Source organism: Diceros bicornis, chromosome 15 (assembly GCF_020826845.1).
Source record: "Diceros bicornis minor isolate mBicDic1 chromosome 15, mDicBic1.mat.cur, whole genome shotgun sequence".
NCBI lineage: Eukaryota > Metazoa > Chordata > Mammalia > Perissodactyla > Rhinocerotidae > Diceros > Diceros bicornis.
In genome coordinates this window covers 47,670,916-47,698,558 of record NC_080754.1, presented here as the reverse complement: position 1 = coordinate 47,698,558, position 27,643 = coordinate 47,670,916, and the positions used below count along the sequence as shown (strand labels likewise).

Below are 27,643 nucleotides of genomic sequence, written 5' to 3'. Positions count from 1 at the left end.
GGTTTATCTTGTTGGGGCTCTCTGTGATTACTGTACCTGGATGTCTGTTTCCTTCCTTAGGTTAGGGAAGTTTTCATCTATTATTTCTTGAAATAGATTCTCTTCCCCTTTGTCTCGCTCTTCTCCTTCCGGGACACCTATAACATGGATGTTAGTGCACTTGATGTTGTCCCAGATGTCCCTTAGACTGTCCTCACTCTTTTTAATTCTTTTTTCTTTTACCTCTTCAGCTTGGGTAATTTCTCCTAGTCTTTCGTCCAGCTCACGGATCCATTCTTCTGTATCCTCTACTCTGCTTTTGAGTCCCTCTGGTGAATTTTTCATTTCCAGTATTGTATTCTTCATTTTTGATTGGTTCTTTTTTATATCTTCCATTTCTTTGTTGACATTCTCACTGAGTTCATCTATTCTTCTCCCCTGATCAGTGAGCATCCTTAACACTCTTTGTTTGAACTCTCTTTAGGGTAGATTGCTCATTTCTGTTTCACTTAGTTCCTTTTCTGGGGTTTTGTCCTTTTCCCTTACTTGGAATGTATTCCTTTACCTCCTCATTTTGCCTCTTTCCTTGTGCTTGTGTCTATGTATTAGGTAGGTCAGCTACGTCTTCTGCTCTTGGATAGGTGACCTTTTATAAGTGATGCTTTAGGAGGTCTGCAGTGTGCTTCCCTCAGTTCTCAATGTTCCAGGGGTGACCCCTGTGTGGGCTATGTGTGTCCTTCTGTTGTGGCGTGTTTGCTGTCCCTGTAGGTGCCCAGCTGTTGTAATGCTCAGCTGCTTGTAGTTGTTGTGGGCCCTTCAGTCTCTTTATCAGGTGTGGGGAGCCCCAGCACAGTTGGCTGCAAATTCTAATACCATATTTGTTTTTCAGTATTTCTTTTAAGCGAGTAGGCCCCCAGCGTGTCAGGTTGTTGGGCTCAGGGGCTTACAAATGCTATAAGCCTCCAGCCTTTAGGTCTCTTGTCAGCTCTCTGAGGATTGCAGCTGGGTGGGGCTGGCCTCAGGCATGGGAGCACCCAATTGTTTCAGGCTTTGGAAGGTGGGGCAAACCCCCTATGTTGGTCTTTGAGAAGCACAGTCTTCTGCAGCTGACAAGCCCTGTTGCCCACAGGTCCACACACCCAGTCTACAGAGTCCTGCCCCGTGTGCACACCCTGACCTCCTAAAGTGGACCCAGACTCCCCACGGCAGGAGCCTCACACACTCTACCACTGCCCCACACTCTCCACCCCCTGCTTGTGCATGCCCTACCCCAATGAAGTCGGCTCAGTTGCCAGGCTGCAGAGAATCCAGTCACCAATCTATGCAGGCCCACAAATTGCCTGAGGGCTTGGTGTTGGGTGAGGCCAGTCTCTAGGGTGGGCTGCCTGCCCTGGTTGGGCTGGATTAAATCGGTGCTCTAGTGGGTGGGATAGACCCTGGGCTAGCAGGCCCCAGGGAGAACTCCAATGGCGTCTGTTTCAGCATGCCCACACCAGGCCACAACAATGGCCTCTGCCAATGTCCCAGTCCCTGGAGAGGTCTCACCTCTCCCTGCGATGCACTCAGAGCCTATCAGGTGAGTCTCTTTTCACCAAAGTACTGTGCACCTTTCTTTTTTGTGATTTTAGGTTGTTTTCTGAAACGGTTGAGTTTGCACGTGGGCCCTTTAAGAGCTGGTTTTAATTTCGTTGTGAACCAGCTTTTCTGGGGGTAATTCCAATGTTTTAGTAGCAGGCAAAGTCAGATATTATGCCACTTGTCTCAATTGTGCTGGGCCCACAAAATGCCTACAGCGGGGCTGCTCCCCGACTCAGGGACTTGCTCCTCCAGGGAGGCTGTGTACCCTTGGGCTGCTCCTGGACAGCCATGAAGCTGGCAGCTTATGAAGGTGGCGTTTTTTCTCTCCAGAAGGGAATTTCTGCCTCTTCCACCTCAATTAGTATTGTCCTTTGTTGCAGGAGTTCTTCTTGTCCAGTTTTCAGTTCTCTCTCAGGGGTAATTTTTCCACGAGTAGTTGTAAATTGGCTGCGTCCGTGGGAGGAGGTGAGTTCAGAGTCTGCCTATGACACCATCTTGACTTCTCTCCTCATGAGTGAATATTCATAGATAGAATGATCTAGATAATATCCTGAGAATTCTATTGCCATTCCCTTCTGTGATTTAATGGCCAAAATTTCAAGTCATTTCTTTTGCTGTCCATAATATACATACCATGACTAAAAACCAGCCTGCAAAACATTAAAATGCAAATGTCATTTTTTTCATGTTGAGGCGTTTTGTTTTTATATGTTTAAAAAAAACTGGTCTTTATAGCTGATTTTATCTTTTTCTTTTTTGAGTGCTTAACTAAAAAATGCAGCAAAAGGGGGCTGGCTTTGTGGCCTAGTGGTTAAGTTTGTCATACACCACTTCAGCGGTTTGGGTTAGTTCCCAGGTGTGGACCTAAACCACTTGTCAACCATGCTGTGACAGCTACCCACATGCAAAATAGAGGAAGATTGGCAGAGATGTTAGCGTAGGGGGAATCTTCCTCAAGCAAAAAGAGGAAGATTGGCAACAGATGTTAGCTCATGGCCAATCTTCCTCAGCAAAACAAAAAACAAAAAAAAAGAATATACTTGTGAAGAGTATTCGAGTCTAGGAGAACAGTTAAATAAATTACAGCATATCCATATATTTGACATTAAACAACTTTTAAGAATATTTTATGAGATTAGTTTGTGGCAGAGGAAATGTTGAAATATAATGCTGTGTTAAAAATACAAACCTATATATTCACTCTGATCTCAGTATTAATTTATAGAAATGTACACATGTACATATGTACATACATATATATATTTATTTCAGGATTTGGTAAAGCTGATTATCACTTGATTTCCTCTGCTAATGCTATTTTATTTTTTCAAATCATGTTTATAAATAATATAGCCTTGTTACAAATTGTCTTCTGTACATTTCCAAATAACAGTAAACTTTTGAGCACGTGAATGTTTGATTTTGGTGATTCTTTTGTGAGTAGTCTGTCAGAAACAATCAAAATGGGTAGTCTATTCTTAAATTACTAAACATTTGAGGTACTCATATTTTTTAATTTAAACTTAAGAAATATGTACCAGTAAAATACATTAATACTCATGTTTTCAAATAAAATCATAGTAACAGGGTGATGATTGAATTTCACTCCTTCAAACAGGCTGTCTTTTATTGCCATGTAGATGAAATCTAAATAAAAACATTTACTGTGGTTTTGCTTATTAAAATGCATGATATGAGCTTATTGCATTATTTTAATCACAATGGCGAGATTTTAGGGCTTTTCTGCATGGCCTTCATGCAGTAGGTAATTACGGAGTGTCTAGTTCATATCAGGCTCTTTGGTAGGCCATGGAAATAATAAAAAGAATAAGAAATGTTTTTTCTGTTTTTAAGAAACAGAATTTAGTGAGGAGCAATTTTACAATATAGTGCAACATTATTAATAGAATAGAATTATATATAGGGAGCTGTGGGACAAAGGGCCCTAACTCTGGCTGGACTTGTCAGAGAAGGCTAAACAGAGTGATGCATCTGAGCCGAGGCTGGAAATATGAGTCAAGGGTAAAGGAACAGGGTAAAGAACATTTTCCACACAGAAAACGACATGAACTGAAATATAACAATAGCACTAGGAGAAATTACAAAAGGAAGATCAGCCTTTTTAAAAAAACTGATAATATTATGTTAATAGTATGAGCATAATCATTTAAGGAGACTGTATGTCAAATTACAAACTAATAAAGGTAACTATAAAAATATGCTTTTGCGTATATTATATAGTATTCAGAAATATTGGTGAAGGAATTGTTCCACATGAATGAATTTTCCAATAAATGTTTAGGGAAGGACACTCTAATTTATTCATTCGTGATCAAAATATATTTCATTATATTTTTGCTTCATTAAGCAAACATATTTTTCCCCTTTTGTTCGTTTTGCTTCTTCTGGAGTTTTTGGAGTTGGTGTAATGATCAAATATCTTTTTTTGCCCTCTGCTCTGATAGTCATGTCTTCCTGGACTATTTTGATAGATAGAATTATTTGCTCTTTCATTTAGTGGCCCCAGACTGCTCTAATTTTTGTAGACTTAACGATTGCTCTTTTTACCTTTTCTTGTCCCTCTCCTGATAAAGAGCCCTGTACCTGTTTCTCATAGTCCTTCTCTCATCTAACACCTTTAGCTTAATCAATTTTGGAATTTTTTAAATTTAATTAATTTTTATTGAGGTAACATTGGTTTATGATATTATATAAATTTGAGGTGTACATCATTATATTTGGCTTTTGTGTAGACTACATCGTGTTCACCACCCACAGCCTAGTTGCCATCCGTCACTATGTAAATGTGCCCTTTTATTTGCCTTCTCCCCTCGCCTCTCCTTTCTGATAACCACCAATCTATTCTCTGTGTCTGTGTGTTTGTTTGTTGTTGTTGTTGTTTTATCTTCTACATATGATTAAAATCTTACGGTATTTGACTTTCTCTGTCTAACTTACTTTGCTTAGCACAATACCCTGTAGGTCTATCCATATTGTCACACGTGGCAAGATTTCCTTTTTCTACTGATGAGTAGTAGTCCATTGTCTTTATCCATTCATTGATCAATGGACACTTAGGTTATTTCCATATCTTGGCTATTGTAAATAATGCTGCAATGAACATAGGGGTACGTATGTCTTTTTGAATTAGTGGTTTCGTATTCTTCAGATACAGACTCCGAAGTGGAATAGCTGGATTATATGGTAGTTTTATTTTTATTTTTTTGAGGAACTTCCATACTGTTTTTCATAGTGGCTGCACCGGTTTACATTCCCACCAACAGTGTATGAGGGTTTCCTTTTCTCCACATCCTCACCAACACTTGTTATTTCTTGTGCTTTCGATAATAACCATTCTAACAGATGTGAGGTGATATGTCATTGCAGTTTTGATTTGCATTTCCCTAATAATTAGTAATGTTGAACATCTTTTCATCTGTATGCCTCTTGTCCATCTGTATGTCTTCTTTGGAAAAATGTCTGTTCAGATCCTCTACCCATTTTTTAGTCAGGTTGTTTTTTTGTTTAGTTGTGTGAGTCCTTTATATATTTTGGATATTAACTCCTTATCAGGTATGTGATTTGCAAATATCTTCTCCCAATTGTTAGATTGTCTCTTCATTTTCTTAATGGTTTCCTTTGCTGTGCAGAAGCTTTTTAGTTTGATGTAGTCCCATTTGTTTATTTTTTATTTTGTTTCCCTTGCCTGAGGACATATGATATTCAAAAAGAAACTGCTAACACCGATGTCAAAGAGCACACTACCTATGTTTTCTTCTAGGAGTTTTTTGAATTCAGGTCTTATGTTCAAGTCTTTAACTCATTTTGAGTTAATTATTGTGTATGATTTAAGATAGTGGTCTACTTTCATTTTTTTTGCGTGTGGCTAACCAGTTTTCTCAACACCATTTATTGAAGAGACTTTCCTTTCTCCATTGTATGTTCCTGGTTCCTTTGTCGAAAATTAGCTGTCCATAGATGTGTGGGTTTATTTCTGGTCTCTTAATTCTGTTCCTTTGATCTATGTGTCTCTTTTTCTGCCAGTACCATGCTGTTTCGATTGCTACAGCTTTGTAGTATACTTTGAAGTCAAGGAGTGTGATGCCTCAAGCTTTGTTCTCTTTACTCTGGATTGCTTTGACTATTCAGGGTCTTTTGTTGTTCCATCAACTTTGGAATTTTTGACAATCTCTGTAGCTAGTTAAAAACCTTTGTCTCTTATTTTATGGTTAGCTTAATTAAGGTTGTGTGGCATCACAGTATACACTATTTCTAGATAATGTCAATTTTTTTTTAACTTTGTTCACGTATATAATGAGTTCATACATTATTGAGTTCTTTCATTTAATGCAACCTTCCATATCATGCTGTAAAAAGGGAAATCAACCTAGGACCCAGGGGTGCACATGGTTTTCTTAAAAGAATTTTGAAAAATTATTTACCTTCTTTCATATTTTAAAATTCACATCTAAACTTTTCATGTTTTATTTTTGTGAAGGATGTACTTTCATGTTAATATTGTTGTTAATTGTATCCATTGGAATCTAAATATCAGAATGATTTGACAACTACCATCATCTATGTAAAAATACTTGAGCAAGTTCTTTATTAATTGGAAAATTTGCATCATTTCTTTTTCATCTTGACCTCATGTTAGGCAGCTGTTTATAAGTCCTGAAGTCTATCTACTTAACTTCTCTCCATTACCTTTGAGACTGTCCTCTTGTAACCTCTTCTCAAGGTTGGCTTGTTACTTGTAACTCTAAAAATGTGTCAGGGGGAGGAGAGGTTGGTATACAATCTGATTTAGTCTAGAAGTGTCAAAAGCCCTGACGCTCTTCTCAGTCATGGGTGCCCATCGGAATCACCTGAGCAGCAGCTTGGCTCCCCAACTCCTATTCTTAGTCCCTGCCTTTAACTACCTTTCATGTAGACAAATGTGCCCTACATGGTGCCCAATCAGAAAAGGGAAAATTGGTTCCTCTTTAGCACTGCTTCAGAGGAGGGGTTCAAGGGGTCTCCAACTCGCGAAGACTGTGTGATCCCAGGGAGTACAGGCAGAATGTGCCTGGGGAGCTAGTCCCTCGCTGTCTATGATATCTCTAAACATGCAAATTTCCCAGATCATCGTTATAACGGCCTGATCAGTATGTAGGAAGAAGGATGGGGTGGTCCGCCTCCACCCAGAGGAGCCGTGTAGGATGGGCTTCTTCTTTCCCCTCCCTGCTTAGCCTTGACAGTGGGGGCCAGCTGGCCCAGCTAAGCCAGCAGGGCTTGTCCCAGGCTCCATTCAGGACCTAGACCCCCAGGAGGACCTGGAAAGAGTCAGCCTAGCTAGGGTGTCTGGCCCTTAGAGGATTTCTTGCCTTTAGCTTTCCTGATCCCAGGCAGGCCTTTGAGTCGGTACGTGCTGGAGTTTGCATATGGGCCCGAGGTATAAGAAAGGCAATTATGGGGCCTGGCATTGCTTGCTGCTAGTGGGAGACCAAAGGCCCAGGGTAATTCAGTGTACAGGGGAAGACATTCAACTGTTTAGAGCTCGGGCTTGGGGTTTGAATTCTGAAAAAAATCACCTTAGGAGGAGCCATTAAAAATTGTGTGCTGACACGTACCACATCCAGCCCACAATCTAGATTCCCAAAGTCAGGATCACCTGCAGTATATACTGCAAGCTCCTTGTGTTTCCTCCTCCTCTTCTCTGGGTTAAGAACCATTGTCAGATTGCTTATTGTCTGGATTGCATGTTTCAATAAGAAATATTTATATTGTGTGACTTGAAAATATAGAACTCAGAAAGGAAAGTGTTAATTAATTATAGTATCCACTCATTCAAGATTTATGCAGTGATTCTTGTAATGCCAGACATAGTTTTCAGCTCAGGGAGCAGATAGATCCTGGGCTTTCACAGAAATTATATTCTCATGTCAATGGGATGGCTGGGTGGATATTGTTGAAGAGAGACAATACACAAGTAAGCAAAGAAGTAATTAAGGTAATCATAGAAACTGAAGTGGTTTGAAGAAGGGAAAACAGAATGACCACAAAATGTTGACTTTGGAATATTAGAAATTTACTATACAATGATTTTTTTTTCCTTTTTGTGCACTGCTTTTAGAGATACTGTTATGGAGTGTGCATAATCAAAAGAAGAAGCCAATTTCAAGTGCTTGGTATCTAAGGGTTACAATATTATATTGCTGTTTATTTACAACGGTAAAGTCACAGGAGGGCTAATGATTGTAGACCTTGAACCCAAAAGCAGTTAAAGCAAGCAGAATACATAACAAAGAATACATGGAAAGAAAACATAACAGGGATTGAAAAGATTTTATATTTCTTTTATTCTGTTACAGACAGCAGAAACTTCCCTTTAGCTCAGTTTATGAAAATGTATTAAATTTGCAGTTACTACCATATTAGTTTATAAAACAATTTTGTTTTGTTTTTAACCAAAGAGTTCCACTTAAAATGATCTTAATAAGATTAGTTTCTTAGGGTAAATCATTTTCTAATATCATTCATTTATTGGCTAAAAATTATTGATGAGATATTGGTATGGGTTAAACAAAGATAAATGATACAGGATTTCTGCTTTCAGTGAGTTTATAATCTGACAAAGGATATTCAATCTGTATTCAGACTTATTTGGTGCAAGGAAGAATATGTTTAAGTGGCTCAAAAGGGGCATAAATAAAATGCAAGGAAAATTCAAAGGTGGGGAGCTCAATTCCAGTAGGAATGGCTAAGGAAAGTACCACAAAGAAGGAGAGGCCAAGGAGGTCCTTCAAAGGAGGGGCGTATCACTAGGTAGAGAGAGCACTGAAGGATGTCCAGGTAGAAGATATGGAATGAGTACAAGTATGCAGCTGGGAAGGTATAAGTCTGTTTAAGAAACATATGCTAGTCCACAATGACTGGAGCTCCAGAGGAATAGTATGAAAAACTTTGCAAAGGTTTCTTGATACTATAGGAGACCTCAGGAATATCCCACAAATGGGGCCCGAGACTCTCTATATAATGATTTTTCTCTCTTATGGGATGCAGATAGGATTTTTAAAACTATGACTATTATCTCTTGTTTTTAAGCAAGGTTTGCTAAAATATTTGTGCCTTTTCTCAAAGGTCGTAGAACAAATGTCATCTATAAATTCTCTATTGAAAGTACTTCTTGGTTTAAAAATTATATTTATGCTTGCTTTAAAAATTATATTTACAAATTACATTTCTAAAAGAGATGACAGGAGACCTGAGATAAGAGTTGTGACTGGATGCCATGATGGGACTACTTTCTCTGCGATCAGGAAAGTAATGGAAGGATGGGAATGGCTGCTCTCACGCCCTGCCAGGCTCTCAGAGGGTGGATTATAAAGGTCATTCTCTGATTGCAGAGAGAGCAGCTCCAGCTCTGGGGCCAAGTCCACACAGGTAAAGAACCCCAGCGTAGGGCAGTAGGCAGGAAGAGTGCAGGGAAAATCTGGGCATTACTGAGTCTCACTTAAGGAAGGAATACGTGGAGAGTGGAACCCAGCTCAGTCTCTTGGTGTCTTGTAATTTGTTGTAATAAACAATTAAAATACAGTGTGGTCGTGGCAGTCCCTAAAATATTTGGAGTCATATTTTAGTGAACTTAAGTGCTAGACTAAGGAGTTTGGGCTTTGTTTTAACTGGTAAAAGTCCTGAAGAATGGGCACTTTCTGTTCATGTTGTTTTCGTTACAAGAATGACTTGCTCAGAGTTGTGTGTTAAGAAAATTTATTTGATGGTTATGTGTAAAATGGGTTTGGAGGAGAAGAAACTTTAGGGTGTATGCCCAAGTAATTGGTAACATTTTCACCTTACAAAGAGGCAATATTTTCCCCTTAGAAAGACCATTTTCTAATGTACTCTAGAACTTTTAAAGATAATTTTTTTTATATAAGATTTTTTTTCACATGTATATTAGAAGATCTTGGGTCGATTTAAACACATTTTCTGGCAAAGCCATCATACGTTAAATAGGTGCATTTTCCAATATCACCCTGACTAAGAGAATTTCAACCTTTATATCGTGACTGGAATATATAATTCATGCATATATTACAGGGAATTACAATTTTGCATGGATTCATAATGATATTGCCATCAAATTTTATGGATCAATGGAGATTATTAGACTTTCTGGAACCATGCTGTTCTTATAAAGGCCTTAGGTGTAGAATGAATATATTACTTCTTTTTGCTAACCACAAGAGTCTAGATAGCGGATGAAAGACAATGCAAGCTTTCATGTTATATTATTCAGTATGGAAAGGAATCTTAGAAGCTTTCCCTATTCCTAAATGTGTTTATTTCTTAATGAGAGAATTAGAATGTGGTATTTCAACAGCCCTGAAAAATCAGTTTATCTATCAGCCTTCAGCTGAGACCACACACTAAATAAAATATTCAAGTGCTTCCCAATGAGGTCTATAATCACGATTACGCGGAAGTTTAAAAAATATTATTAAGCAAGACCCTTCAAAAGTTCTGATTCTGTAGTTGTGGTGTGGCCTTGGACACTGTGCTTTTTAAATAAGGTCAGATTTGAGAACCACTGCTATATAATGTCATGGGTAGTATACATGAAATGTAAATATAATAGAAAATAGATGATAGATCTTCCCCTTTCATTTTGCTTTCTGGTTTGGCCAAAAGAACACATTAAAAACTAAGTGATACTTTCAAAGCTAGTGAATAATGAATGAAAATTAATATAAGCAAGAAAGGAATATAAATTAGAAGAGCGAACCAAGTGTTATTTTTATTTCTTTATTTTTTAATTGTAGTAAAATATATTTGACATCAATTTGCCATTTTAACCATTTTTAGGTATGCAGTTCAGTGGCATTAAATACACTCACATTGTTGTGCAACTGTTACCACCATTCTTTTCCAGAACATTTTCATTTCCCAAAACTGAAATTCTATACTCATTAAATAATAACTCCTTCTTCCTTCCTCCCCCATCTCCTGGCAGCTACCATTCTATTTTCTTTTCTTTTTTTTTTTTTTATAAATTCTAATCATTAGTTACTATTTCTTTTATTTATTTATTTATTTTTCCCCCAAAGCCCCAGTAGATAGTTGTATGTCGTAGTTGCACATCCTTCCAGTTGCTGTATGTGGGACACGGCCTCACATGGCCAGAGAAGCGGCGCGTTGGTGCGCGCCCGGGATCCGAACCCGGGCCGCCAGCAGCAGAGTGCGCGCACTTAACTGCTAAGCCACGGGGCTGGCCCTACCATTCTATTTTCTGTCTTTATGAATTTTCTGTAGGTCCCTCATATAAGTGTAATCACACAAGATTTGTCCTTTTGTGTCTGGCTTATTTCACTTAGCATATTGCCTTCAAATTTCGTCCATGTTGTAGCATGTGTCAATATTTCATTACTTTTTAGGGCTGAATAATAGTCCGTTGTCTCTATATACCACATTTTGTTTATCCAATGATGGACATTTGGGTTGTTTGTAGCTTTTGGCTATCGTGAATAATGCTGCTGTGAATGTGGGCATACAAATATCTGTTTGAGCCCCTGCTTTCAATTCTTTTGGATTTATACCCGGAAGTGGAATTGTTGGATCATATGGTAATTCTATATTTAATTTGTTTCTAAAATTTTTCATTGAGGTAAAATTGGTATAGAATATTATATGTTTCAGTTGTACAATATTATAATTTGATATTTCTATATACTACAAAGTGATCATCACACTAAGTCTAGTACCATCTGTCACTATAGAATTGACTCCCTTCACTCATTTTGTCTCCTCCTCTGGCAAACCACCAATCTGTTCTGCCTATCTATGAGATCATTTTTGTTTTGTTTGTTCATTTGCTTTCTTTTTTTTAGATTATGCGTATAAGTGAAATCATATGATATTTGTTTTTCTCTGTCTGACTTATTTCACTTAGAATGATATCCTCTAGGTCCATCCATGTTGTCACAAATGGCAAGATTTCCTTCTTTTTTATGACTGAGTATTACTCCATTGTGGGGCATGTGTGTATATATATATACACACACACATATATACCACATCTTATTTATCCGTTCATCCATCAATGGACACTTAGGTTATTTACATATCTTGGCTACTGTAAATAACACTGCAATGAATATAGGGGTGCATATATCTTTTTGAATTAGTGGTTTCATATTCTTCAGATAAATATGCAGAAGTGGAATAGCTGGATCGTATGGTAGTTCTATTTTTAATTTTTTGAGGAACCTCTATACTGTTTTCTGTAATGGCTGCACCAGTTTACATTCCCACCAACAGTGTACGAGGGTTTCCTTTTCTCCGCATCCCTGCCAACACTTTTTATTTCTTGTCTTTTTGATAATAGCCATTCTAACAGGTGTGAAGTGATATCTCATTGTGGTTTTATTTGCATTTCCCTGATAATTGGTGATGTTGAGCACCTTTTCATGTGCCTGTTGGCTATCTGTATGTCTTCTCTGGAAAAATGTCTATTTTGAGTCTCTGCCCACTTTTTAATCAGATTGTTTGTTTATTTTGCTATTGAGTTGTTTGAGTTCTTTATGTATTTTGGATATTAACCCCCTATCAGATATAGGATTGGCAAATATTTTCTCCCATTCAATAGATTGCTTTTTCATTTTGTTGATGGTTTCTTTCACTGTGCAGAAGCTTTTTAGTTTTGATGTAGTCCCACTTGTTTATTTTTGCTTTCATTGCTTTGTACATTTAATTTTTTGAGAAACTTCCATACTGAGGAATGTACAAGGTGAAACAAGTATTCTTATCTCTCCAATAACTTATCAACTCTTTGGCAGAAACTACCTTCTGATTCTCTGCATTTTTTCCCCTAAACCCCTGGTATGGTGTTTACTACACAGTAAATACATCACAAAGGCTAAAATCTAACGAGCAGGTATTGTTTGCTTACTTTCACTCAGGTACAGAATATTTATGTGGTTGTAAACACAAAGCATAATAATTTAGTCCAGGGGCACTGACTGGACTGGAGTCAAATATGATTCTGGAACAAATAGAAGTGAATTTATCCATCACTGTTAAATTAGAAAATTTCTATTACCAACACATGTGTGGTAGCATTTTTGCATTAATGTTGACTGCTTCTCCTGGTAACTTTTAAACATTACCTATATATCATTGAATATCGTCTGCATGTATATTTTATATACAATCACCAATAACTCTGAAAAATGTTGTAATGTTTAAACAGTTACAGCAATCTGAAAAATAGTTTCAATTATCATGACAAGCTGAAGAGATATAAATCACTACATAGGAGTAGATATCATTGTCTTTTCTTTTTTCTGTTGGCTACTAGGAGGCTGAGACAAATTTAATATTCAATCTCAGTAAATACTTCTTAATTTTAGCAACCTGATTGCATGCAAGCCTATTAACATGAAGAATCTGGAATCATAAATCATTTTTTGGTGGTAAAGCGAGTATATCAAAAAAATGAATAAATGAATCAATGAACCAATGAATAAATATGAAAAAACTGTATCATAGAGATATTATTTCTAAAATCTATATTTTTTCTTGGTTGCCAACTTTGGATTAAACTGGAACATGTAGGACTGAAAAGAGAATGAAGATTTCAGGACCAACCTCACACGTCAGGGTTTTGAGTTTGGATTAGAATTTGTGCCCTTCCAAAATGTATACTTCTAAGAAATATTACTAGTTTACACTTTTGCGTAACCCTTGTATAGCTCTTAAAAAATGATATTTATGATAACTTAAATGTTAGGTCCTTGAGTGAAGCATTATTCTTTCTTAATTCATGAATAAATAAAATGATGTATAAAATGCATCTAAGACCAAATGTAGTAAAATAAATATAATTTTTGGATTTAGTTTACAAGATGAGATTCAAATTGTCACTATAAGCGTGTACTAGGCAGGAAAAATTAAATAGGATATAAAAAATGGTTCTCTTTATAATAAAATAACACCTTCCTATTTTTGATTAAATAAATGGATGAAATTTATACATTAGGTTGTAGTATATCTTACTTGTAAATAATGATAATGAAGCATATATCAATCATTGAATCTAGTCATCTTTTGGATTTTATCTCAAGTCACATAATTTATACTGTCTTCAAAATGGGCTCATAAATCTTTAGAGATTTTTTTCAGCACCTATTATTTATATAAGGATCTCTGTCCATTATCAGTTTTAGGGACTTTATTCATCCCTGTGGACAGTGCAAATTCCTTGGAAAATTGCTTGGAAAGCATTTAGGGCTTTGTTTGGAAGCATTGTTTGGAAAGAATTTGAGGCTTTGGGACCTGAAAAGACTGGGGTTGTAATTCTGTCTCTGCCATTGGCTTATGGGCTGTGAGGCAGTGATCAGGTTACTTAATCTTTCTTGGGCTTCATTTTCCTCATTTGTAAACTAATGTTATAATATGTTATCTCGTAGGGTTATGGCAAGGATTTGGTGACTTAATATGTAAGACCCTTGCTCAAGATATACATTCCATACACGGTAATTATTATGGCTAATAAAAATAACAATAAACTGCTTGCATTCAAATATTTAGTAGTTTTTAATGGTACTTCAAATAGGAAAATATCATAGTAAACTATGGAGAATGTGAAAAGCACCTTTTTTATACATAAAAATCACATATTGTTGAAGGTATTACCATGCTTGCCAAAACTCAGTAAGGATCCAAAGAAAAAAGTGTAAGAGATTTGTTGTTGTATGAAACTAAAGGGTTCACCCTATTGGTGGATTTTAATCAAGTTAATAAAGTCCATTAAGTAAATGAAGTGCCTCAGTGACATTTATGTATTCATTAATGAAAAAATTGGCCAAAGGGAAATCTATTTTTTGTATATAAATATATTAACACATGACAGCATAGTATTTTCTGTGCATAATCTGTGTAGTAATACACCTACAATATCAAACATATTTAGCACCAGATATTAAGAATTCAAAACTGGGTAACCATCACCATTACTGGACAAGAGAAACAACGTCAATGAACAGAAGATGTAGCACTTTGAAGAAGGAAGGCATAAAATTGGAATTTTCACCTATATGCTGTGAATAGGAATTATTTTTTGAAAATTTGTTCAGAGATAGAGGAGTACAATTTTTAAAATTGAATACACACACATACAGACACTCATATTCAAGGGAGAATTGGACTGAAACGAAAACAATAGAAATAAAGAGTACAAAAATACATTTAAAATTAAGATTTTTTTTTTACCATGAAATTTTAGGTAATAGTGATATTTAGATTTTAGTTCTGTAATTCCTTACTATAGAATTACTTTAAGCATAGTTGCTTTTCTTTATAACACTTTAACATTAAATGTGTTTAAAATTTATTAGTACCACTTTATGCTGAAAGTAAATATTTATTTTATAGATAAGCTGGGAATAATTAATGAAAATATTTATATATCCTGGCTGCTCTGTATCTTTTATTTTAATAAGGTAATTTGACATTATTTTATTTAAACATTACATTTGATTGAATATTTTTAGCACAAATGGATTAGACAAAAATAACCCCGAGTCAAATGACATATTCTCTGCTTGCATTCTAATATTCGTTAGTTTTTAATTGTGCGTCTAAGTCACTGTTAACATTTGCAGTTTTTTTCCCTACCTGTTAGTCTAAGGACTTTAAATTTTGTTTAGGAACATATCATACTTTAAAGATGGTAGCTTTTTTACTTATTAGATCTTTAATGACAAAAATAATACTTTCTGTGCATATGGCCTTTGCAGTTCACAAAGCCTTTTCATATATAATCTCATTTACTTCCCACAGCCACCCTACGATGTGGCAGGGGATTACTTTCACAGTTTTATAGGTAATGAAATTGAGGCTCCATAGGGATAAATTACTTGCTCAAGGTTGCATTGCTAGTAATTATCAAAACTGAGGCTTGGACTCACTGTTAAAACTGGTCTGTGCACAGCAGAGTTTACGAAATCAGATGCCTGCAGTGGCCCAGGAGTGAAAGTAAATGAGTGAAGCTGGCTGCACACAAGACATCAGGGAGTGATGTGGTTAACTGGAAAACCTATTCCCTGTCTGAAGGGAGCAACAGCATTTTGGGTGCAAGTTTGTTTTGTCTTGAACTACTCTGGGTACAGGGTTGCTAGACATTTGATTTCTTAAAAGAAGCTCAAAATCTAAATTTATGTGAAATGCCTTTGTTTTAAATATTGGCAACTAATTTAAAAGTTGAAAAAAGTGACTTAAGCAAGACAAATCTGAGGACTGATGCCGCTGCCAATTTATAACTTGTGATATATCCTTCATTCTTAAGTGGAGTCAGTGTGTGTAGGGAGCCTGATGATTCAGAGCTAGTGTAAGGTGGTAGAGATGTCGCTCTAAATCCCATTCTCTAGGATTGACCCAGCATTTATGACTAAGGAGATATTTACTGATAATCTTTGTCACTTGGTTTCCTTGATAGACTATTTATTCTTTCATTTGTTCAACCCAAATATATTGCATGACAACCATGCACTTGGCACTGTGATGCAAAGAAGAATATTATATAGTATTTTCCCTCAAGTCTCAGCCCAAAACATTCTAGTGGTCAATACAGTTCTATGAACAGAAGGTGTTGGAAGCACAATGGAAAGCTTCATAGTGAAGGTAGCATTTGTAAATACATGTTTCCTGTATAAAACCATAGACTCTTTTACACAAAGGTTAAAGGATACTATGTGGGTGTTTATATTCACGTGTGTGAGTAAACAAAAATCTACTCTAAACATATATTTCATGGTTCCATACAACTCTTCCTCATATAGGCAACCTTAAAATAAAAATCTTACCTTATTAAAAAAAAATGATTTCTAGTATAGTACTGTCTTGTTCCTGGGCAGATAGAATAACACTAGATTGAACATTTAATACTTAATTGCAACCTGGGTTTTCGGAATCTGTGTAGTTTCTAATCATACTTTTAATATTTTTTAATGCCACAGTAAGCTTTCACACATATACTTTTATTCAAAGATGTATTTGCTCTTTGAAAATATGAAATATTCTAGAATAGATTAAAAATTAAAATTCTGTATATTTTAACTTTTACATGTTGGTATCTGTAGAGACACGTGTGTGTGTGTGTAGAGATTGAGATTGAGAGAGAGACAGGAGGAGGGAGGGAGGGAAAGAGAGAGAGGTGCTTTATATCATTTGATGAATTGCTCTAAGTCCGATAATAAAAACTTGTGATTTTATTTCTCTGTTGCCCTTCTGTCAGAGAGTTCAGAGCCTAATTTGATATATGGTCTTAGTAACTAGATTGGCCTACTTGTTCATTTCTCCTCCTTAGTCCTGATTTTCTAATTTTATATATATATATGTGTGTGTGTATTTCTCTTAAGAAATTTATTTTGCTTTTCAGTACAATTATAACCACAAATGAAGAGGCATCGTAGTAATTACCAATGACTGCTGAGGAAAGAATTCATGTTATAGAACATGTGGGTAGAGAGTCTTGGTTATTTATAGAGGAAATTAACAATGCAAAATATGGGAAAATATGAACAGAAATGCCTTATTAACATACCAAGCTTAAATGAAGTTGTGTTTTCCTTTTCAGATACAGCCATGATTGATTGTTTTATGACGCCATATAAAAGTAATTCCATATAAAAATAATTTATTGTGTTTGACCTAATTCTTTTTCTTTCCTGCATTTGACCCTACTTACTTCTTTCTTTCTTACCAGGAGAACAACTGACCAGGGTCTTTAATAAGTCTTTGGTGTTCCCTTATCTTCTTCAGGAAAAAAAATACTCTCCTACCTCATATAACTTTTGGTCCTCTGTCCTGTGTTTTAGCTTTTTATCACTTGGGAATTGTGCTACCATGTACAACATGATTTAAGAACTATTGTTCATGAAATTTGATATGTCCATGTGGTGTCATTGAACCCCAAATTTTCTGCTCCAAGGTTATCAGTGCTTGTAATTAAGCTCCTTGGTAACCAACACAACAATTGCTGCCTAATGCCTGTTTTAACTGCATTTAGGCTATTGGCCTTTAGAAAGTTAATATTTGAGGGGACAACTCAGTTTATTATGTAGTTTATCTGAGGGGCAAAATAAACCCTTAGATGGATATATGCAACCTGTAGTAACGTCAGTACCGCATATGGGCAAACAATGATAGGAAAACGGATTGAAAGAAAGTTGAAAAATATTTTTTGAGCATCTTATAGTTCTTTCCATTTGTATAGCATTCTTTAAAATCTAGTTATGTAAATGTTTTCTCTCTTTTTTTAAATTAAAGCAATAAATTAGTCCTTATTATTCCCATTGTTTGAAAGGAAAAAACTGGGACACTGATAATGTTAAGTGATTTACCAACTATCATGTGGTTGATAAAGGGACAGAGCTCAGACCGAAACATTTTTTCTAACCTCTTGGTTGTGCTTTTTCTAAAGTTAAGCTTTCATGTCCTTCAAATCACATGCAAAGAGCATATTCTATTTTCTAATCTCTGCCTATTAAATATTTGAGTCAGTGGCTTCTTCTGTCTCCTTTATTTTTAAATGAAATTTTAAACTAAACTTATTTATTGAGCTATATATAACACACACATATATGGAAAAGCAAACAAATCATATGTTTACTTCTCAATGAAATTTCACAAAATGAGCACAACCATGTGATCCACTACCCAAATCAAGAAACTGACTTCCAACATCATAGATTTGTTTGCCTGTTTTGTAACTTTATATAAATAAAATTATTTGTAAGCTCTTTTATTTCTAGCTTATTTCATTCACATTGTTTCATCCGTGTTGATGCAGGTAGTAAGTCCAGAGACATCCACATATATAAAGACATTTGATTTATGGAAAAGATGACACTGAAGAGCAGTAGAGAATGGGTAGCTTTTTCAATAAATTGTGCCAGCTCAATTGAATATCCATCTGGGGAAAAGAAATTTTGACTCCTCCCCTACGCCATATACAAAAATCAATTCCAGTTGAATTATAGATCTAAACGTGAGTTGTAAAACAGCAAGGAATCTAGAAGATAACTGTGTTAATCTGAGTCATCTGAGAAGCAGACATTAAAATGGGATTAGAAGTGCAAGAGTATAATTAGGAGAAATACTTTTAAGGGAAAATGGAAAAGTAGGCAGAGGAGGCAGAAAGAGCTATCAGACTATAATACTGGTCTGACCTGTTCAAAGAAGGAGAGAACGAAGACGAGCTGAGTGGGAAGGTGTTAGACCACAGTACAGTTCTAACACAGGTAAGCAACGTTGATGGCATCCTCCAGTCAAACTCACCCATCAGAGCAGCCTCACACCTCCCAGGAGCAGGCCTGCTTTAGTATCTTTGCCACACTCGGTCATTAGCTGGGAGTAGACTATGGGAAGAATATTGTGATAGATTTCAGAGTGCTACAGCTGGGGCTATCAGTTAATTATACGCCCCAGAGTTGGAGATCCATACCCAGTACAATGCCATAGGGGATATCTTCATGACTTTGTGATTGACAAAGATTTCTTAAAGAGGACACAGAAAACACCAACTGTGAAGTGAAAAAAAAATCGTACTGCATTCAATTAAGAACTTTTGTAAATCAAAAGACATCATTAAGAGAGTGAGAAGGAAAACCAGAGAATGAGAGAAGATATTTGTAATACACATAGTCCACAAAGGATGCATATATAGCAAATATAAAGAATTTCTAAAGTCAAAAAGAAAAATAACCAATTTACAAAAAGGCAAAAGTCTTGACCAGGCTATTTACAGAATAGAATATGCCAATAGCCAGTAACTATATGAAAAAGTACTCATTTGCATTAGTTATTTAGAAAATGCAAATAAAACCACATTGAAATACCCATTACACATTCACCATATGATTACATTTTAAATGTTGATAATAGAAAAATGTTGTCATGGATGTGGAGCAACCGAAACTCTCATACACTGCTGATGGAAGTGTAAATTAATAAAACCAATCTGGAAAACTGGTGATGTCTATTATAGATGAACATACACATACCTTAGGTTCCAACATACAGTATTTGCCCCAAAAGTCATGTACAAGAATGTTTACCACAGCATTGTTTATCATAGTCCTAAATTGGAAACAACCCAAATATTCATCCACAGTAGAACAGATAGATAAATTATGGTAGATTCACACAATAGAATGATGTAAGTAATAAAAATAAACAAGTGCTTCTTTCATTTTTTATTCTGTTTGACATTTTTGGGCTACTGTCCTCTATTTTCATGTTTTTATCTATTGGGCTTTTTTCTTTTTTTTTTTTTTTTTTTTTTTTTTTTGTGAGGAGATCAGCCCTGAGCTAACATCCGCCAATCCTCCTCTTTTTTTTTTTTTGCTGAGGAAGACGGCCCTGGGCTAACATCGGTGCCCATCTTCCTCCACTTTATATGGGACGCCGCCACAGCATGGCTTACCAAGCAGTGCGTCGGTGCGCGCCCGGGATCCGAACCAGCGAACCCCGGGCCGCCGCAGCGGAGCGCGCGCACTTAACCGCCTGCGCCACCGGGCCGGCCCCTCTATTGGGCTTTTTTGTTGCTGCTGTTTTTAAGTCAGTAGAGCAGGCTTTAGGGTAGAATAAGTGCAGGGATTTCTGTCCTTCATGAGTTTTATGATTTTGTGGAGAAGAACATGTGAAGGAGAGAAAAACATGTAAAGGAAATACTTTTATGTCAAGTATAATGTGTTAAGTGCTGAGAAAGAGGCTGAAACTGGTGCTCTGTGATTTTCGAACAGGAAATGATTTTTTTAGTGGTGGCACTAGATTTCGTGGGGGGGGTAGTGTATAAGCTGATTCTTAAATTAATAATAGCATTTATGTGTATGGACATAGAAGAGTGAAACTTAAACTAGAATTTAGGGAAGGATTCAACAAAGATTTGACAAGTATTTGAAAACAGATATTGGAAAGGCTTTAATGTCATTAGCCAAACACTCAATAACTTGTAAATTGAGCTAGAAATATTGAGAAGGTATTGATTTATAATTTTAAGGTCCGTGCATAAAAGCCATGTTTTATTCCTCCTTCCCACTACTTGTACTTAATTTCATTGATGCTTTAGAATTCCTGAGCTTCTGTGAGTCTGAGAAATTCATTGAAAACCCACAAACATTTTTTTCTCACTCATTTCCAGGAAAGCAGCTGCATATTATCTCAAGATTTATTTTATCTCGCCTTCCTCTCGTGGTGTGTCATAATATTCAGTAATGGTATGGTTTACTTTTTATATGTTGAGTATGTGGTCTATATCATTTATGTCCTTGGCTTGATTCCTCTTAGCATACACAAGAGGAGAAAGTGGTCAAACCCTTTCATTTGCGTTATACTCTGTCATGCTTTTGATAAACTGTAAAACTGTCTCAGTATGTGCCACAGTTTCTCTGAAGTTAGTAAAGTAGACATGGGTGCCCAATAAATGTTATCACAGTGAGAGTTAGAAAGTATCACTAGCAGAAATAAAAATGTATAAAGAACATTTAACTTTTCAAAGCTGTTTATTTCCTGATTTTTTAAATTATGATTAATCAGAGATTATGATAATGAAATCAATGAACCATCCTAAAATTAATTAAGAATCTTGTTGTCTGGTAGTGCATTGGAAAGGGCTGTCTTGGCACCACAAGAGACTTTTCTTTTCCTCAAGTGCTATAATTATTCCTAAGAAATAACTAGCAGAAACCTGTCAGATATATGAAATCTGGCGAAGAAAAAAAAAAAAAAGAAGTAATCCTGATATTTTAGCAAGCGTGTCAGAAATGTGCATCTAACCAAGAGTTTTCCTTCAAAAAACTCAGATAGAGAAGCTACTCCTATGTTGCACTATTGTTTCTATGGCTCACATCTTTTTGATTGAGCCATACTCACTTTTGGATTGGTTCCAGGACCATTTTATTAACCTGTAGGAAAGTTACTTATTTTATGATTTTATCTTCACTTTACTTTTGACCAAAATTAGTATTACATTGATTGACTGCGTGCATACGCTTTTTAAAATCCAATATTGTTGGAATATAAAAGGAATTCACTGTATCTGTAAAGACATTGTAAAATAGTAGAACTAACCACAGGTAAGTTTTTAGACTCCTAGATAAATATTTAGAATAGTAACAACAACCATTTAAGTTGTTTTGTTGTTGTTGTTGTTAAAGAATCAGTATAATATTTGCTTTAGAGTGCCACCTTGAACTAGATAAATCTCAGTAGGTAGACTCGCAAAGATGACTTCGAATGTTTCTCATATGATACTAAAGAAAATTCTGCAAATTAAATGGTGAAAAGTGAATGATGACGTGCTTTGTTAAATAGCAAATAATCAATGTGTTAGCTGTTGAGTTATATGTCTCTTTGAATAGTTTTTCAAATTAAATTATTAAAATTTCAATAACTTTTAATAAAAAATTAACTATAATATAGCCTTGGTGTGAAAAATAGAATAATTCACATAATTTAATGTAAGATTTGCTTTATATTGAAAACATACTTTATATATTCAGCTGCTCTACTTACACTTTATATGTTTAGCTACTGAACTTATACCATTAACTAATGAAGAGGATTTAAACTACTGTATTTTGTCAGTTTTAAAATACAAATGTTTTAAAACATACTTGACATCTCTGAAATCAGGACATGCCCTGATACTGTCTACTAACTATTAAGGATGTCTTTAAATCGTTAGCATCCAGGTAGGGATGGCCAATGTACTTGTTACTGCCTGTGCATGCACGAACTTGGCATAGCTGTTCATATTATCATCACTTCAATTGAGTTATGTGTATTAACAGTACTTTACAAATGTTATTTGTTTTTTTAAAATATCTTCATAAATATTACACTATGATTTGGCATTGAAATGAAATGTTATTGTGTACATAGAAAGGCATGGCAAAACAGCTGAGCATACATTTTATGTCAATGAAGCAAATATCCGTCTTTGGAGGAAGAACTACAACTTCACATTTTCTTGCAAAGCAACACTTAGGTACTTGACATGGACCAAGAAAGGAAAATACCCTGAAGTAGAGAAGTTCTGTTATATTTTGTTACTGAGATTTATGCAAAAGAATGGCCCTTCATGCATAGCAAAATGGAACTGAAGGAAAGAGAAATTGCCAAACCTCTCAGAAGAGAAAAAAGAAATTTCAAAGTAGACATTCTATTATGACTGATGCATGCATTGTGTAGGTTGTTGAATTTATTTTAACAAACTTCCTACTGACTTTGAACAGCAGCTGCTTCAATGCCAGCAAGATATGATTCAGTTGAGAAAAAATGAAAATATAAGTGTCATCAAATAGGGAAAGATCAGCACCAAAACTCACAGAATTGGTGTTAGCCACTTAGGAGAAAATCCTGGAGACAAAAATGGAGCGCTCTTTTAAGAAATGCTATATCTACCATTACTTTTGATGGCACAGAACATTGTGGAAAGTTTATATCTCTCAGTCAAAAAGAGATTCAGAAGATTTGGACTCCAAAAGTGAGAAATTTGAGGAATACCTTAACAAATTCTTTTAGCTTATATTTTACTTTTTGTATATGGACAGATTGATATGTTATAAAATTATTCCTAAATAATAGTTCTTTTAATAAATATAAAATAAAAATTCTAAGTGATAAGAGAGCATTGTGTCATGATTTCATTGACAATTATTTTTCATTCTTGTACTGGTACATAAGAAATGGTGCATCTACAAGGGATAGCATCTTGGAGTTGATGAAATATAGCATTAAGAATAATAAAAAAATTAGAAATGCAGTTTTAGGTAAACATCACCCTGTTATTACCTCTCAGTACGCTGTACTTCAATTTGCTGCCTCCCTCTTGTGTTGAAGTTGCAATAATCAAAGATCTCCTTCTTTTTCCTCTTCTATCAAACTTTACCACGTGTACTTATTTGTATAGATTTCTTAAAAACTATAGTTAAAGGTAGTGATTAATTCCAGTATATTTCTTCTTTATGTCCTTAATTGGTCTGTGTACGATCCTTGCCAAATTTTGTGTATGTGCATTCTTGTAGACAAAGTATCTATAGTTTTAATTATACTCTCAAAGGAAATTCTTATCTAAGAATATTAAGAACCATTGTTAGAGTAATATAGGCAAAGAAAGAATATGATCTTTACCTGAAATCCTTCTTTACATCTTTGAATACTGTATTTATATTTAAAATTTGAAATTGATCTATTCTTTAGGTCTTAGGTATAAATAGTATACAAAGAAACAGAACTAGAAGAGAAGGATTAGGGAGAAAATGATAATGGGTAGGAGGCTTTTTCTGCCTTTTAGTTTAGGTGATTTTATTTTAGTGAAGATATGCTCTACAGTTTTTCAAATTGATATTTTTTTATTATGAGTTTTTTGGGGTGAGGTAATTGCTGTAAGGCTTTTGATGCAATAATTTCCTACGGATGACATTTTCTGGATAGATATGATGTAAAAGCAAAAAAGACCATTCCTTCATCCAAATACATAACTTTATTTATTGGCAATAAATTTAATTTATATTGGAACAAGTGTCATTACAACTTGAAATCAAAACTACATGCTATATCATTAAGTTGGATTGCTATTAAATTTATATTATTTTAACATAGAAGCCAAAAGGAACAAGAATTTATTTTCTGAATTTTCTAGTATGAATATATTGTATTTCATAAATTTTGTTTTCAATTTAAGTTGAGATCTAGTTCATATTCTTTACTATATGTATTGAAAGATGGATAGGAAAAGAACTTACAAGACTGAATCCGTAAAGGATAGGGGCAGTAGCAGACTCATTTTTCTATTCTCAGATTCCAGCTTAGTGGTTATCACAGACTAAACATGTTGGTTATCCTCTGTTTGCCTCTTCAGATCCATTCTTCTTCTCTCTGCCCTAAAATGTTGATCTCAATGGACTGAATCATCCAAACTCACTAGCCTTCTAATGCTACTGGGTTCAGCCAATGGGAGGAACAGGCAAGAGTTTGGTGGGTAGGAAGACAGAGCTCAGGATCTGTATCCCTAACCTCCATGGGGCTATCTTTGACAGGTGGAAGCAAACTCATCTACCCGTGGCCACACCTCCTGTCACGTGGCCCTTTCTCAACAGCTCCCACTTTTACTAGGTTCTAGTAACATCACCCTGTCTCCTTGTCCCCTTTAAGACCCAGGGTCTTCCTGTTGTCTTTAGTCTTTGTGTGCTTCCCTGGGGGTTCCCTGAACCCTGCCATCACCTCTCTTTAATGTGTCCTCTGTTTACTTCTGGGACTTTGCTTGAAACAGTTGCTATTTGGTTTATGTTGTTTGAGGCAGAATTTTGAAATGAATGTAAGAATCTGAATATACAGAATACAATAAACATTTTCTTTAAAAAAATGATAAAAGAATGCCTGCCATGCATTATAGGCCATTAGAAATGTAACATGTAACTACTTTTCTAGAATATTTTCCCATTTTATATTAAAAAATATATAATAGAAAATATGATTTTGTTATTTTCAAAAAGATTAATAGAAGGAAAGTTTACTTAAATGATTACATTTGTGAATTTAAATTATTACTCAGATGCCTCAAATTCCTCAATGTTTTTTGCTATCTTTTTTGACTGACAGAATGTAATTTTCACTGAATAAGGTTAACTTATTCAGTGTTAATATATGCATTAATATTTTTTTTTTTTGCAGACTTTTAAGATACTCCATGATTGGCCATTTTTACATTGGAAAGTTATTTATATTCATTAGATGTAGAAAGTTAAGTCACCAAAATATAAAGTGATTTGTTCAAAATCATAATATTTGTTACAAATTTATAGGTTAGTTTTGAGTATCAATTTGGAAAGATCTTTATTCTCATTTTATTATAATAACCATATGCTGCATCTCTGAGGATGTGAGAAAATGATTTATCAAAAATGTCATATACAATTTTAGAAGTTAATTATTGGACATTTTTTATTCTTTCTGCCTTCATCTTGAGAAATTCATCTGAAATGAATAGTCCTTTTCCTCTGCACAGTTCTATTAAGAAGAAAACACGTTGTACTTTTTTAATAAACAAGAGGAACATAATTTTTGCCTTATTATTAAAGCTAAGAAAGTGTATTCGTTTTTGGAAAAAGGACAATAATATTCTGTGTTAAATAAAAAGCCATTGACCCAGAGACCTTTTTATAAATATAATTAGTTTATCTTAAAAGACATATTATGTTTGAGCCTGTAATTTCTTTCAGGTTATTAATAGGCAAGCATTATTTAGAAATGTCAGGAAAATCAATATTGAAACACTTACCTACAGCGTACAAATGATGTATCAGTATTGATGGTTATTTGATAGGGAAAAATGTAGCCGCTACATGGATAGAGGTCTCATTCTCAATAAAGTATACTTAAATGAAAAGATTCAGCTTCATTAAGATCTTTGGCATCTAAATTGTTCATTTGTTTGTGGTTGGAACATACCTATAATTATTTTCTGAGGGAAATCTTGGCCTTGTCCATAGTTATTTTCTCATGAGGCATCCATTCAGGATGGATTTACATTAAAAGTCTTTAATGTCAACCCCAAAGTCCACTTACTTGATTTTTCATCAATAACACAGAATATTATATTCCATTCTTGAAAAAAACTATAACTGAGCTCATAAAACCCCAACTTTTGTGAATAGGTTATTTTTATAATTAATATTAAAGAAGAATTGTTTGGAGGATATGCAGTTTATTAATTCTTCTGGGTTACTGGTGCAGATTTAAACTTTTTTCTTAATTGACACACCTGAGGGATAGGACATTTTCCAATTAGTAGCTCTTTACTGTAGTGACTTAGAACCAGGAGAAACCCCACCTAGGCAGGATGTATCTAAATGTTGGGGGCATGTGGAGTTCCTGCAAGCAGCCCTGATGCCTTTTGGTGATATTTGTACTTCTCCCCCCAGTTGAGAAGTGATGAAGACATAGCAATTAGGATGCCACAGGCTATTGCTCAATCTCAAGAGAAAGCATCAGTTTCCTCATCTCTACTGTAGGGATAACAAAATTACATATTTATTTTTGAAGATTCAAGAAGTTAATTTATCTAAAGCTTCTAGCACAGTACCTGATATATGGTAAACACTCAATATATGCTATCAATTGTGATTATTATTTTATAGTTAATATTATTTTAAACTTTAGCTCAGACAAAGCTGTGTTCTTTTAGAAACAATTTTACTGAACTTCTTGGTCTTATTATCTCAACTTGGAATGAAGAGTATAAGCAGTATGATATTTGCTTCTATGTTTATTATTAAAAAGTTACTAAGTGGGCCGGCCCTGTGGCTTAGCGGTTAAGCGCGCGCTCCACTGCTGGGGGCCCGGGTTCGGATCCCGGGCGCGCATCGACGCACCACTTCTCCCGCCATGCTGAGGCCGCGTCCCACATACAGCAACTAGAAGGATGTGCAGCTGTGACATACAGCTATCTACTGGGGCTTTGAGGGGAAAATAAATAAATAAATAAAATCTTTAAAAAAAAAAGTAAGGAAATCATCAAAATTATAGTTTCTCCTATGAGGATTCATAGGGAAACTTGGAACAACTTTATCACATACTTGCTTTGCTTATTAATCAGAAAGGTTAAAACATAATTTAACCTTTCTAGCTGACTCATGGTTATTAATAATATCAATTATTTTGAAGAAATGTGGTTGTGTCCTGAGGCCTATTGAGTTGCAAAGGAATATTTTCCCCAGCAGAGACATAAGTGAGGCAAGATAGCTTGACTAGAGTTAATGAAAGCATTCCTGTTGCGAGAAAAGTTGGGAATAGATAAATGAAAATTTTAATACGATGAGATGGTCTGCAGGAAATCTATAAAATCCTAATTTTATGACAAGTGTGCAGAAATTCTCTTTATGGAAAATTTAGCTTGGCTATGTTATTCTTATTACGTTTGAATTATTTGCTATGGTGCTCATTTAGGGCCACTGCTCATGGCCATGTTGGATATGCTATGCGCTATTGTAGTTGGGCCATTCATAGAAGCCAGGAAGTAACTGGCACCCCTTGAAATTGT

The 27,643-nt window shown here is 35.2% G+C and overlaps 1 protein-coding gene across 4 annotated transcripts in view; it reads left to right on the top strand.

Moving 5' to 3' along the window:
- The window catches only part of NAALADL2 (N-acetylated alpha-linked acidic dipeptidase like 2), a 1,285,146-nt gene that overhangs the window by 174,265 nt on the left and 1,083,238 nt on the right, over nucleotides 1-27,643 (top strand). Inside the window, exon 1 of one of the 4 annotated variants that reach the window (XM_058556327.1) lies at nucleotides 1,436-1,555. The exons of the other annotated variants lie outside the window; for them this stretch is intronic. The gene's annotated coding sequence lies outside the window, so the exon portion shown is untranslated. Of the gene's footprint in view, nucleotides 1-1,435; nucleotides 1,556-27,643 lie in introns of those variants that run through there. 4 annotated transcript variants of the gene reach the window in all.